A 15,173-nucleotide genomic window follows, 5' to 3' on the forward strand; every position below is an offset into this window, starting at 1 on the left:
ACATACAACCATTTGGGTGAAAAAATTAAAAATAAAATGCACAAGCAATTTATATATACTTGTATATAAAATTAATTTAAAGGCGGCTAATAATACTCTAATTTAAAACTGGAATTAGTTTAACTTTATTCGCTGATACTTTCTAACAAAACTACGCATACATGTAATATATTTAATTGACCCATGAGTACTAAATATGATACATTCCTTTAAAAAGTTTATTCTAAATGGTTACTAAATTTTCAATGTGTTTTTGTGTTTGATTTCCTAACAAAGACAATGACAAAAATGATTGGGTGGTTTTGATCCTTCAACTTTGCAGTACCTCCAACACAATTGTTTTGTTTGCAGAGGTCGCCTCATTGCCAGGAATACATTCTCCAATGTGATTGTTAAAGCAACATTTGAGATCTTGGGCACAGGTTGGTTTCATAACATCTGATAAAAAAAAAAAAAAAAGAGTGTCATATTGTTTATTCCTTGTAATAATAAATGCAATATAATTACATACAATTAATATATTAATAAATTGAATATTGTTGTAAAGTTGTTTGTTTGTGCCCGTTGGCCATTAGCTCTAACCGATGAACTTTGCAGGAAGAAAGATATAGACAAAAGTGAAAAAGGGGAATCATTTCATTCATCATCCTCACTTACATTGTACATGGGAATATATATAAGATAATCGTAACGGTAAACATAATGAGGACATAAATATGTCCGTTACATAATAATGTCCACTAAGTATATATATTTATAACACTCCCCCTTGGACATTATTTGTCCATAGTCTTGCCTCGTTAAAAACTTGCTAGGAAAACCCGGTGGGAAAAACCTAGACAAGAAAAGAGTACAATAGAAAATTTATTCATGCCTCATTAAAAACTTCACTAGGAAAACCACGTGGGAAAAACCTAGTTGAAGAAAAGAGTACATGATATATGTAAAAACATATATTGTATTTGGTCGCCTCATTAAAAACCTTAACTTAAGAAAACCCTGTGGGAAAAACTTAGTTAAGGGAAAAAGAGTACAACCATAAGCCTTCAGGGCGCAAACCGCATAATCTTCAGGATTTTGGGGTTTGTCTATTTAAGCAACTTTTCCTCATTGTCATTACTATATCATACTCATGCCTCGTTAAAAACCACACTAGAAAACCCAATGGGAGAAAACTAGTGAGGAAAAGAGTACATGATATTTATGTATTTATGCGTTGCAAATACTGCGCAATTGTTAGTCTTTTATGACTTAATCTTCAGCATTTTACGTTCAATCTTCCGGATTGATTCAAGTAAATGTAGTTCCCGTTGTGTTGCAAATAGTGCGCAACTGTTAGTCTTTTATGACTTAATCTTCAGGATTTTACGTCCAATCTTCCGAATTGATTCGAGTAAATGTACTTCCCGTCTCCCCCTGAAGATAACAATCTTCAAGTTCTACATATATTTCAAAATTTGAAGAGATGGATTGGACAAATCTTCTGGATTGTCTCTAGAGTAGTGTACAATAATCTTATGGCTCTTCTAGAGCTCATATAACATTTGTGCAACACAAGTGTTATTGTCCTTATTTTGAACATTTAGGGAAATTCATTGTATAACCAGTTTGGACTTGGCATTGCAGGGATCAAACAAAACAGCCAGTACCCAAGTAGCCTATTAAAACCGTATCATGGTTTCTTACATAAATGTCATGTCTTTGTATCTCGAAGATACCGGAGGATATGTTAATCATTATTCAAGTACTTCATTTGTAGGAGGAGCACTAAATTTTGCTAGCAACTTCATCGCAAATATCATGCATTGCATGTTGCGATTATGGAACTTCTGGTTCTAAAAAGGTGCTCCAACGATAATGAAGTAAGGGACTTCGAGTCCAAATGGTTCCTTATCTGCTTCAAGAGATTATTAGGAAACCTTTAGTTTGATAAAAACATGACACTTATGCATATAGACATGTGAAAAGCATTTTTAGATGTAGGCTGACTGGTGTATAAAAATTTTTCAAGGAAAAACTCGATCTTCAAGTCGAGATAATACTTATAGCTTTCACAAGCTTTTTATTTCAAAAAATTGATCTCAGTCTTTAAACATGAACTGACATCATCAAGCTCTTTATATATTTCATTGATGTTTACACCATCAATATTGACTGAGATAATAAATAAGTCCATTATCAATTCTTTATTGAGCACATAATGGTACATATTATTCCTTCTACATGAGGATAATAACCCCATTCGCAACTCTTTAAAGAGTAAATAATGGCACTTAATAATACTAAAAAAAATCCTCATTCGGAAATTATAAATTCATCAAGGATTTCTCATAGGTATTTTCTAGGTATACATTTGCTAACTTGTCATTGGAGCAAATCTTCTGGACAAATATTTTATCACTCTTCTGGAGTTCATATCATGAAACCTATATATGTTCATTTGTCCAAGTATGATGACTTCATGTCAAAAAGCATCAATATGAATATTTGTACCTTGATTTGCTATTCCTTATTTCATCTCATAACTTAACAGTCGCAATGACAAAGCGAGAAAGTAATAATGAGACGATAATATACAAAATATATCTATAAGAACAAGTATTATCCCTTATGCTTTAAGATGCTTAAAGCTTAGATTGATTTATAATATATCAATCCAAGTCATGGCATTTAACATAATGCCAATATTCAAATGACTTCTCAAAAGATGTATTTTATACCTTAAGGATATTAATGGATATTATTTAACATCATTTCCTTTTCTTTCTAGGAGAATCACCAAATCACTCTTTACAAATTACAAAAATAAGATGTGAATTTGGGAATTTTATGTCTCAAAGAAAAGGTATTCAAAAACTGACGTTTTGAAGCAGTGGACTTCTGGTCCTGAAGTATCCTTTTAGGTAAAAATGATCCTTATCTACTTCGGGAGATTATTTGGACATAGACTAAATAGTATGTAAAATTCCTTTTAAGGAAATGCTCGATCTACAGGTCGATGTAATACTTGATTCTCCATCTCCAATAAGCCCCTTAATAAGTACCTACTGGTACATATTCATTTCTATAATTTCCTATTTTAAGAGGAAATTACTCAATCAATTGCTTCACTATTTTAAGTTTGAGTAAAGCAATTGTACTTCAACAACAAACGTGTTGTGATATTTATTCTCTTTCATTTTTGAGAATTATAAATCCATCAAGGATTTTTAGATAAACATTGGTGTCTAATGACCCATAGTTTCTAGGTCATGACTTTAATAAGCTGCATATCTAGAATTATTCTGCCAATCATGTAGCGGAACTTTTAATAATATTTATCATGGGAGAGTATACTTGATTATGGGTTTCTGCGTGAACCCTTAGGCTACATACTCGCTTTATATCTCACCACCTTGTCATTCTTGTTTTTCCTTTATACAAACACCATTTGTAACCTACAGGGTTAATACTTCAATGGTGTATAAAAGGATTAGCGAGTTGAGCTATATATGCCTTTAATTGCTCTCTTTATACGTTAATCAATCTAGGCGCTTCTGGCACCTAGCTCTGGATCCAGATTGTCATATAATATGAGCAATTTTGAAGGCAACTGTGTTGTCGACAACTTATAATATTTTCAAGAATTTCTCCCATATATATATAAAAGTAATTTTCAAAGTTAACCAGATTATAGCCATTTCCCACGGATATTTATATCTGGTTGTTCCGCAACCCAGTATTATGAATATTTGGTGCACCAACAATTTTACTGGGCTTTTTCTCGTCGTCTGGACGATCGTCTTAAAGATATAACTTTTTAATATTTCAAGAGCTCTAAGATTTTCAAGAGTGACATAAAAAACTTTACTAGATCTAGTTGTTTGTCGATTCTTTATTTTTCTATCCCAATGAATCTCCCGTACTTCTGGCATCAAGGAGTATTGATCGATATCAATGGTCCAATTTTGGGGAATATGTATGGGACCTAGTCACTCTTTTTATGAAATAGATTATTTGACAGATTTCTTTATGAACTTCTGGTTCAATCTAATTGGTACGTGGATTTAATTTTTGAAGATCATTTCATGAAATTTCTCGGCATTCTATTTCAATTTTGATCATATCTCCCCCTAATGCCGTGAACCGATCTTCATGCAGTCAGCATATCCATCGCATCTCTCTCAGGGGATTTAAATATTGGAGACAATAGATGGATGTTTAGATGGATACGCTATGGTGGTTATGTAATAGATTGGACTGCATTCATATGAATAGAAACGCAGATTTGGGAAATGTTTGTTTGAAAACCACGTATTAGATGTAAGGGGGAATAAGGATATGCAGTGTGCCGAAAATTTTAGCATAAATATTGCATTTCCCCACCAAGTATCCGGCACATTGGAATTTTGAAAAATAATGGTTTAGCAAGTAATTTAAATTTAGAGATTCAGCTAAACCCTTTTAGGTGTGGTCATAAGGCATGTAATGCTTTATCATAATGCCTAATGCCATATAACAATTGTCAAAAGTTGACGAGTTGAATTCACCAACATTATCCATCCTTATATGCTTAAGAGGATAAATGGGAAAATTTAATTAAATGACGTTTGCTCAGAAATTTGGCAATTGTTTTGTTCGTAATTGACAACAGCCACACATGTGTCTACTGGGTGGAAGTTTTTCTTTGCTTCAGGCAAGGAAACTTTGTTGGATTCAACATGGTGCTATTCGTTCAGGTTTCAGCAAAATGCTTCGGGTGTGAAACACACGTGAGTAGTGCCTTTTATACCCATACGTGAAACATAACTTGCTGTTGGGCCAAAGTTATGACTTTATTGTTGTTCTTGACGAGTTGGATCATTTTTGCTTTTTATTCTGGTTTCGGGAGTTATTGTTCTTGCCACCTTGGCCTTACCTCTTTCCCGTCTTCTTCCTCAGCCCCTTTTAGTGTTGCACAATTAGGTGACATCGTGTGCTTCGGGCACCGGTGCAGAACCAACTGGGCATGCATTATAGATTTGCGTCAACCTGTGGTTGTGCTTCTACATTCATGGGAGGAGGGTGGTGTGGAAAAGAAGACAAGGGCTCGCCAATCAAATTCGTGCCAGAAAAAAAATTCTGCTTACGCAACTTTAGTTGGGCCACAATGTTGCGTATAGTTGATTTAGAATCAGGCATTTGATTTAAAATTTTGAAAGATCGAGGTAAGGCAATCTAATTGCGATTTTAGAAAGGACCATTGAATATGCGCTAGTCAAATTTATCCTTCGGGGACTTCTATAAGGCATAAGCGTCATTTTTAGAAAGATATTCATTTTTCAAGTCATGGATCAAATGGTGGCGAGAGAAAAAAAATTTTAGGCTTTTAACTTTCAAGGCCTCATCGCATGTGGACTTCTGAATAATTGCTCCCGTTGAGACCAAGCTCGATGAATTCACACTTGGTAATAACATTTCCATGATTTGGATTTCGTTTAAAGAAAATACATACTAAGCCTGGCTAAGCTCGAGGGTCCAATTCTGAAGCATATAGTCCGCATAATTAAAAACTATTTATGCTTAAAAGGACAACATATGCATATGAAATCATATTGAACAAATAAATTGCACAATAATAGCAATTTAAATATATGAGCAGACCTAGATTTAAGGCTAGTACAAAAACCTTAAATAAATATATAACACGGACCCAAAAAATAAATGATGGAAATTTTTTTTAAGAAACTGGGTTAATCCAACAAAAAAAAAGGAAAAACTAAGCCCAAATCTTAAATTAAATGGGTCTAGAATTTAAAGCAAGCCCTAATGCTCTAAATAAACCAAATTGACCCAAATAAATTAGTCAAATGGGTCAGTTTTGGCCCAACATAATAACCCATCCATTTTGTTCAAATAAATGAGTCCAACAACATAAGTTAAAAACATTTGTATTAATAAGCCCAGGTCTGGCCGAATTGGGCCAGACCCGGCCCAAGGCCATATTCCCTGTTATGGATTAAGCCTAATCTCCTCAACCCTAGCTGCCTTCAACATAATTCAAAACGCAGCAGTTTAATAAAACAGAGAAAACATGCGAGAAAGGGAGAGACGCCGGAAGGGAGTCCGGCCGGAGCCAGCACGTCCGCTCGCCACCGTCTCAGTCTCCACCCTCTCTCACCATCGCCGGCACTAAACCGGTATATCATATGGCATATCGAATATACACCTCTTTTTTTTTTTTTTTTTTTTTTTTCGAAAAACACAAGATTTCTTGTTCTTCGTTAATGGCATATGCGAGTGGATAAAACAGTTTTCACTCAGCCAAACTTACTACAATCTTGAATTTGTAGTATGTATAAGATGAAAACAAAGATATGCATATTCAACTAGGTAGATATCATAGCATATACAAACATTCATACTGTACTAATACAAATCGCATGTATATTTTAAAGGATATACTTCAAATCAACAGGATTGTAGAGTGTAAGTATGCAATTTGAACAATTAGGAATGATAAGAAAAATTAGCATACCGTTCACCGGAGAAGTATGTTAGTAGCAAAGTGCCGATAACGTGTTGTAAAGTTGTTTGTTTGTGCCCGTTGGCCATTAGCTCTAACCGATGAACTTTGCAGGAAGAAAGATATAGACAAAAGTGAAAAAGGGGAATCATTTCATTCATCATCCTCACTTACATTGTACATGGGAATATATATAAGATAATCGTAACGGTAAACATAATGAGGACATAAATATGTCCGTTACATAATAATGTCCACTAAGTATATATATTTATAACAAATATAATAGATGGGTTCTCAGTGCTGCACTATGCCTTAACCACAAAAATTTTTGACTATTTGATTGACATATCCTACTTAAAACGAATTGGTAATAAGTAGCCACATTCTTCCATGATAAGCCACAACGTCATGTCTCAAACTCAAAAACAATTTAAAATAATTAATGAAGAAATAAATAAATTAAACCTGATGACAAGATAAGCAGTGAAACTAGGACGATTGACAACACACCAAACCTAGCCATTTCTTTAATTAGTTTCTTCTATCAAATTCAACTCTTCTTCAATTTTCTTTCACCTCGATTATATTGTTTTGTGATTGCTTGTCAGGTCTGGTTTTTATAAGGGTGATAAATAACATACTCCCTCTGTCCCATTTTGCATGTCTTACTTTCCTTTTTAGTTTGTCCCAAAATGTTGTCATCTTTCTAAAATTGAACATCACCATCATTCTACTTTTTCCCAAATTACCCTTATGACTTTTGCTTTTATTTCCAAAAGTGAAAAAGTGAAGGGCATAATTGGAAAATACATAGCATTTACTTTAATTCCTTAAAAAGCGTGCAAAAAGCAAATGAGACAACCAATTCGGGACGGAGGGAGTATATTGGAAACAAATACAATTTTAGGAAACTTTCTTTTATTTTATTTTAAAAACCAAATATTTGGAAAGAGACTTAACAATTATAAACTAAGGGCCTGAGTTGTAGAAACTTTAACCATTTGGAAATAATATTTAATTAAATAAAAGTAGTTTGGATGTTTCTAAACATATATTGTAAAGTTTCTAAAATAAAATTAATTTTCTTTAATACTGTTTCAAATATTAAATTAAATTAAATTAAATTAAATAAATATTAATAAAATTTAAAAGAGATGTAGATATTTTAAACATTTGGAAACAATGTTTACTTAAGGGTGTGTTTGGGAACTTGAAAAATGACTTCTCTAAAAAATATTTTTTGAAAAATGAATTATTTTTCATAAAACATTTTCCTTTCCAGCTTTTGGTTGCATTTCCGGAAAAATGTCTTTGTGTGTTTTGATCAAAATTATTATTATCATTATGTATGTATGCATGAATATGTTTTTATAAGCACCTTGTGCTCAAATGACATGTAGTGATCTCTCCTATGTGCTTCATTATTTGAGAAAAGTATATTTGAACAGATACTACAATGTAATAGAGTCATTCTAATAAATTTAATTTAGGTGTACTACTGACTATGTTACAATGTAATATTTTTTCATAGTTACTTTCAGTCAATACCCCCAACTGGGGCTCCATGACCTCCCATTTGGGAGAGCCACTTCATGCCACTAGACCACAAAGTCATTGTCGTATATATTATTATTATTATTATTATTATTATTATTATTATTATTATTTAGATTACCAAGCAAGCTTCTAGGGTAACTTAGTGGATTCACTAATTTGTTATCTAGTTAGTTTTTTAATTTGCAAATGAAATACATTACAATTGTGCTTATTATAATAATAAATTGTCATTTTGCTACCAAAATCTTTAAATTTCTACTACTTTAATCTTTGTCTATTTATTCTCTTTCCTTTTTTTTTTTCATTTTAGTTAATTCAATTGATTTGTCAAAAAAAAAAAAAAAATTAACACTATGAACATCGACAGTTTGACTTGAAATGAAAAAGACACAAAGAATTGATCTTTTCTTTAATAGAAAGAATTATGAAGATTCAACATATATCTCAAGTAAATCATTTACAAGTATTGAGTCATTGAATTCAGGAAGACGTTACGTTCTAAATTGTAGTAGATTTGTAATATAATGATGTATTTTGGAATATGTTAAATAAATATTAATGTATATTATTATTGGAATAAGGTTCAAATTGATCACTGAACGTAACCTAAAAATGCAATTAGACCACTGAACGAAAAAAAAAATGCAATTAGGCCACTGAATACTCCAAATGTATGCAATTTCACCTGCAAGTACCATCAATTTTGAGCAGGTTACCTGCTTACGTGGCAGCTGAGTTGACATTTTTAATAATTTTTAATAAATTTTAATAATAAATTTTTTTTTTTAAAAAATGACGGGGTGGCCAGCATTTTATTTTTTTAATTTAATTTTTTTTCAATTTTTTAAAATTTATTATTAAAAATTATTTAAAATGCCAACTCATTTGTCACATAAGCAGGCAACCTGCTAAAATTAATGGTAACATGCTATCCGGTGAAGTTGCATACATTTTGAGTGTTCAATGGCCTAGTTGCACGTTTTTTGGGTGTTCAGTGGCCTAATTGGATTTTCAGGTTACGTTCAGTGGCCAATTTGAAACTTATTCCTTTATTATTCTCTCTTAAATTGTGATTGGCCCCCGCATCAAAAAATCCTGGCTCCCCCCTGCATACTATAATTATTTTTGTATTTTTACTTTTCCACTCTTTAAATGAAAACAAAAGAATCAGGTTGAAATTATGTGATTATATGTTATATTTGTTTTTTAATTTCTATATTTGAATTACGGTTGCTATATTAGAAGAGGAAATTTCAATTTTGGTCCTATGACTATAGGGGTCTTGTTAATTTCAGTCCTCGACTTTTAAAAGTGTCAATTTAGTACCTTGACTATGCAATTTTTTTTTTTCAATTTTGATCACTCCGACCAAATTTGGTTGGAGTGATGAAAATAGAAAAAAAAAATTGAATATTCAAGGTACTAAGTTGACACTTTTAAAAGTCGGGGACTAAAATTAACAAGACCCCTATAGTCATAGGACCAAATTTGAAATTTCCTCTATATTTTTTTTTTTTTGAAAATTTCCTCAATATTTTAAATAAACATAAAAGTGTGTATTTCAAAAGTAGTTATTAACTAAAATATTTTGAGAAAATACTAATTTTGGTCCCATGAGTATTAGTAAAATGACAGTTTTGATCCACATGTTTAATTCCTACTAATTTTCATCCACGACTATTGTTTCAGTACCAATTTTCATCCACAACTATTGTTTTAGTGCCAAAATCGATCACGCCGATCACCCTTCGTTTAGGACATGCTGAAATATGAAATTATTAAGGGTAGTTTCGTGCTTTTCAAATTAGGATCCCTATTTGTGCATAAATAGAGAGATTTAAGCATTAAGATCTATCACAATTCGCAGTTTACCTCCTCAAATTAAGGTAGGATGAGGAGGAGAACTGAGAATTGGGATCGATCTTAGGGCTTAAATTCATTTATTTATGCTCAAATTGGAATCTTAAGTTGAAAAGGACGATAATGCCCTTAAAATTTTTAAATTTCGGGATGTCTTAAATAGATGGATGACCGATGTGATGAATTTTGATACTAAAATAATAGTCATGGATCAAAATTAGTACTAAAACAATAGTCGTGGATGAAAATTGGTATGAATTAAACATGTGGACCAAAATTGTCATTTTGATAATACTCATGGGACCAAAATCGGTATTTGCTCATATTTAAAGTATTTGTGAATATATTGTAGAAATTACTACGAGAAATTTGGAACATTTCTAAGATATCTGCAAATATTTTCTAAGAATAATATTGTTATAATTCCTAAAATATATCAAGAAAATATTTATATATTTAATTAGTTTGAGAAAAAAAAAAGATATAAGGAAATATTATAAGATTATCAAAATATTTTATGGTATTAGGTATTTAATTTTGGAAAGAATCCAATACTTAAAAATTTTCTTCCCAATTAATATTAATATTAATATTAAATAAATACATTAAAAGATCTCCAAAAAAAATTAAATACATTAAAAGAAGAATTAATGAATTTGTATAATCCTTTATATAATAAAGTTATATGGTTTGGAAAATAATTAATGTTACAATTAATGCCACAACATCCTTTATTATGAAAAAAAAAAAAAGCACAACATTTAAAAAATAAAATAGCTATATGTTATATAATCGTATAAAAAATATACTTTTGAAAAATAAAATATCTATATATTATATAATCATATAAAAAATGTGTTCAATTAGAGTTTAAATTTACACATACAAAATTCGAAATTTGCTTTTCAAATGTAATTATCTTAGTTATTATTCGTATTGTGAAAATTATAATATAGATGAAATACAATTAAGAATAAATCAATGTAATTATGTAAATTCTCTCTATAAGTTTATTTGAATATGCACATAATTAGAGATTATATTAACCATACAAAATTATAATTATAATTATAATTGTAATTTTAATTGTAATTTTGTATTCTATAAAAATAATAAATACTTGACCAAGCTCAAAAATATTACTATATTAAATAATTTAAAATATTTTAGTTTTTCTATTTTTTATTTATATTTATAATAACATAATTTTTTTTCATGCAATGCGCGGGTGAATTACTAGTGTATATATTATAGTAGGAAGGAAAAAATTCAAATGTACCCAAAAAAAAAAAAAAGGAAGGAAAAAAATTCAAGTTTATTATATAAATAAAACTAGATTCCAATTTTAATAATAACGTATATATTGAACACATCTATCTATACTACCAATAAAAACAAAATCATAGGGTTGAGGTTCAACCTTTTGGAAGAATAAAAACAAAATCATACTTTTGAAAATTCCCTCTCAAACTACTTCCCAAGCTATTACTGTATAAAATCTACTGTAATAAATATTATGGTAATTAAGTTTAATACTTAGCATAAGGCTATTCTTTTGTGTAATTACTATGGTAATTATATATATATATATATATATATATATATATATATATATATATATACTGAATGTATAAAAGTATAATTGCACAATATTAATATAATTACTTAATAATTATTATGGTAATTAAGAAATTAATTACACAGATATTAGTATAATTGACTAATAATAATTAGTTTTAATTTGCATCATTTTCTTTGTTTGTTTTTTTTTTTTCATCAGACATTGTTGAAGTAAAGTGCGATCTCAATTGCTGCTTTGACAATCCGATTGGACCATGTAACGATGGAGATTGTAATCAACGCTGCTTTCAAAGTAATTTCAGCAAAGGAGGCAAATGCAAAACCATATTGTCATTGCTTCTGCTAGGAGTGCTAGCCATCCATGCCCAAACCTCTCAATTTATTGTGTTGTTTGGTCATCATTACCCAATTCAATAAAAATATGAAAATTCATTATGCTTGAACCTATTCAAATGGTTTGTGCTAATCTATGCAGAATTGTCGTGATTTTTATAACATTTGAGCAATTATAAATTTAACAGGTCATATTCGTTGGCCTCTTGACGAGTGTTGAGTGAAGATAGATAATCACATGACAGTCTATGTTGTCAAACTTTTTGTGATTTACTTCTTTAAAGTTTACTTCATCAATTCCTTTCAGTATTCTTCTCCCTAAAATGCTTCCTTCCATTACACCTTCTGGTTATACTTTTTCTAATAATTTTTTTTTCTGTAGAGAGCGAAACAAGTTTGCGATTTATAATAAAGAAATTTTTAGGATATACTATCTTTAATATATATAATTTGCATCATCAAAATTTATAAACAATTATTATTCATTTAGGTGAACTACATAGATGAATCACACTTCTTAAACTAGCAGCCCTTTTCAAAAAGATAATTTAAAAATTAATTGAATAAAATTGATTTTCCCAACTGGTCCACTCCTACATAAAAAGGTGTTGAATTCCAATTAGCTTGGATAAAAGTATTAAAGGCTTCTTGAATCCGTTTATACTTAGATCTCATTACCAAGCAACTTGAAGCTTACAAGTTACGAACAATATTCTTTAGCTTGTTGATACTGATTACCATTGATATACAATCATTATTGTGTAGACCATGGTCCACACAAGTTGTGTGGGTCATATTTTGTATACTGTAAAATAATATACATTTAATACAAAATGATGTACATTCAGTACAAAAATAATATACATTCTATTCAGGGGATGTACATTATTTTTGTATTGAGTGTACATTATATTGTATAATGTACATTCAGTAAAAAAATAATGTACCTTTAATATATTAAAAATATACTTTTTGTTATGGTCCACGTAACATTGTGTGGACCATGGTCCACACAATAATTTGCCCTTGACATAGCCTCTTCATCAGGTGACCTTTCGCATTGGTCTAACTCTACTACAAAATTAAAAGATGTGTTTCATTTCAATAGTTAGATTGTACATTTATATTTTATATATTGGCCGTGTTTGGTAAAAAAAATTGGTCTATAGGTCAATTTTGGCTTATTTGATCATTATTAATTGTTTGATTTAGTTAAAATATCAATATAAATGTTTGATTAATTAGCTTTTTGCAACTCCAAAAGGCTAAAATTCAAAAAGCTACTCCAAGCAACTTTTTCAATTAGCTTTTTGAGAAAAAAAATTATATCAAACAGCTATCAGCTAACAGCTAATTTACCAAACACTTTTCTACAATCAGCTAATGTTATCAACTATTTATACCATCTAATTAACACAATCAGCTAACAACTAACAGCCATTTTACCAAACATGGCCATTATATTCTACTAGAAATTTTAGCAAAATTGACATTTTAAATATTCACTTTGTGGTACAAATATTTATGAGGTCCATTTCTAGTTTGGATCAAGTCAAAGTATGTTCGAGTTCGTCTAAGTGAGATGAAAAAAAAAAAAACTAAAATTGCACCGTGAATCATGAAATAAAAAAGAAATGTATTTTTACTTGTTTTTAAGTTAAGCACCAGTTACGTTCATTAATTAAACTTGGTTAAACAAATATAAATAATGAAGACAGAAAGCATAAACGAAAGTAAAAACACAAGGAAATTGTTACGCAGTTCAGAGCTCCTTCTCCTACGTCTGCGGGGCACTCCACGTCTGCCCAATCCACTATAGATGTTCACCAAAAGGAGTATTACAAGAGGTAAATACAGATGGCCTTCAGCCTTTACCACTACCACTCTTTCTAACACCTATCCAGGACTGACACACGTATGCCAGAACAATCTTCACAAGATGCTTCAGCAGTACCACGTACAGAACATGTATTACAGATTTAAATCTTCTTAACAATTAAATAACATAGCATATTAAATTAGGAAGCTTTGTAAGGAAAGTGTGCACTCAGAATTGTAATCTCAAAATTAGCAAGTTTCCCTTTTGATGTGCTTTCCTTTTATACGCTTCACCTTTCACTTTCTTGATCCACATTATGTGTTGCACATGTGATTCAAACATCCTTAGCCACTCATTCTTTAGTAATCTCTGACTTGCATTTTGAATCCTTCTTCATGAGAAAATCTCCACCACAAATTGATCTTGGTCCCAAAAATTAACTAAATAATAATACTACTAAATAATACAAACTAATAAATCAATCTAATAAATTAAACTAATAAATTAGTCAAATTAATGTGTACTAATTTGTACACTTACAATCTCTCCCTTTGGCAATTTATTTGGTAAAACCACAGTATCAATATACTTTGAGAAATAACAGAATTTTATTTTATTAACATCCCGTAGTATACGTACTGAACAACAGGATAAAATAAATTACAGTTGGGAATTTAATTCTTTTGGACCATAGACCACTTGTGTGTGTGATTTAATTATTTAGACCTTGTTGATTGTTGACTGACTTCACAAATTTCACATATATATATTATGCTGCCAGTAATCCATGCATGTCATAAGTTAAGAGTGTACCAAACATACCATTCAAGTCACACTGCATTTGGATTACTCCCCCTAACTTGGAGCCGTTTACTTTCGACTACTCCCCCTAACTTAGTGCCATTTATTTTCAATAAACCAGTTACCAAAAATATTAAACCACCAAAATTACCAAGAATTACCAAACAACCAACTTACCAAATAAACTCCCTTGTAGACTGTACATATCTTCTTGACTGGAGATACGGTTCATGGTCCATAAGCAAATTCAACACACACTAATTAGATTGACAATTAAATTAGCCAATACAAATGGGTTTTTAATGTGTATCATTTGTACACTTACAATCATCTCCCCATTTGGCAATTTAACTGGCAAAAACTAAGACATCTATACTTAGGGCAAACAAAAGATAGTAAACATGAATTTTATTAACAAATAGCCCATAGTATATCTGTTTGACAAGATACTAAAAGTACGAGTTTAATTATTGAATTACCTTGGCCAGTGAACCGTAGCTCCTTTCCCAAATAAGTCCCATTCAATTAACTGTAAAAGGAGTCAAAACTGTAGATTGTTTCATCTAAAGATAATCCCAGTATAGTCCATCATAATATTATTAGAAATCTGTAGATTGTTTCATCCAAAGATAATCTCAGTATAGTCCATCATAATATTATTAGAAATCTGTAGATTGTTTCATCCAAAGATAATCCCAGTATAGTCCATAATATTATTAGAAATCCAGAATATAA

The sequence above is a fragment of the Ipomoea nil genome, unplaced genomic scaffold (assembly GCF_001879475.1).
Source record: "Ipomoea nil cultivar Tokyo-kokei standard unplaced genomic scaffold, Asagao_1.1 scaffold0642, whole genome shotgun sequence".
Taxonomy (NCBI): domain Eukaryota; kingdom Viridiplantae; phylum Streptophyta; class Magnoliopsida; order Solanales; family Convolvulaceae; genus Ipomoea; species Ipomoea nil.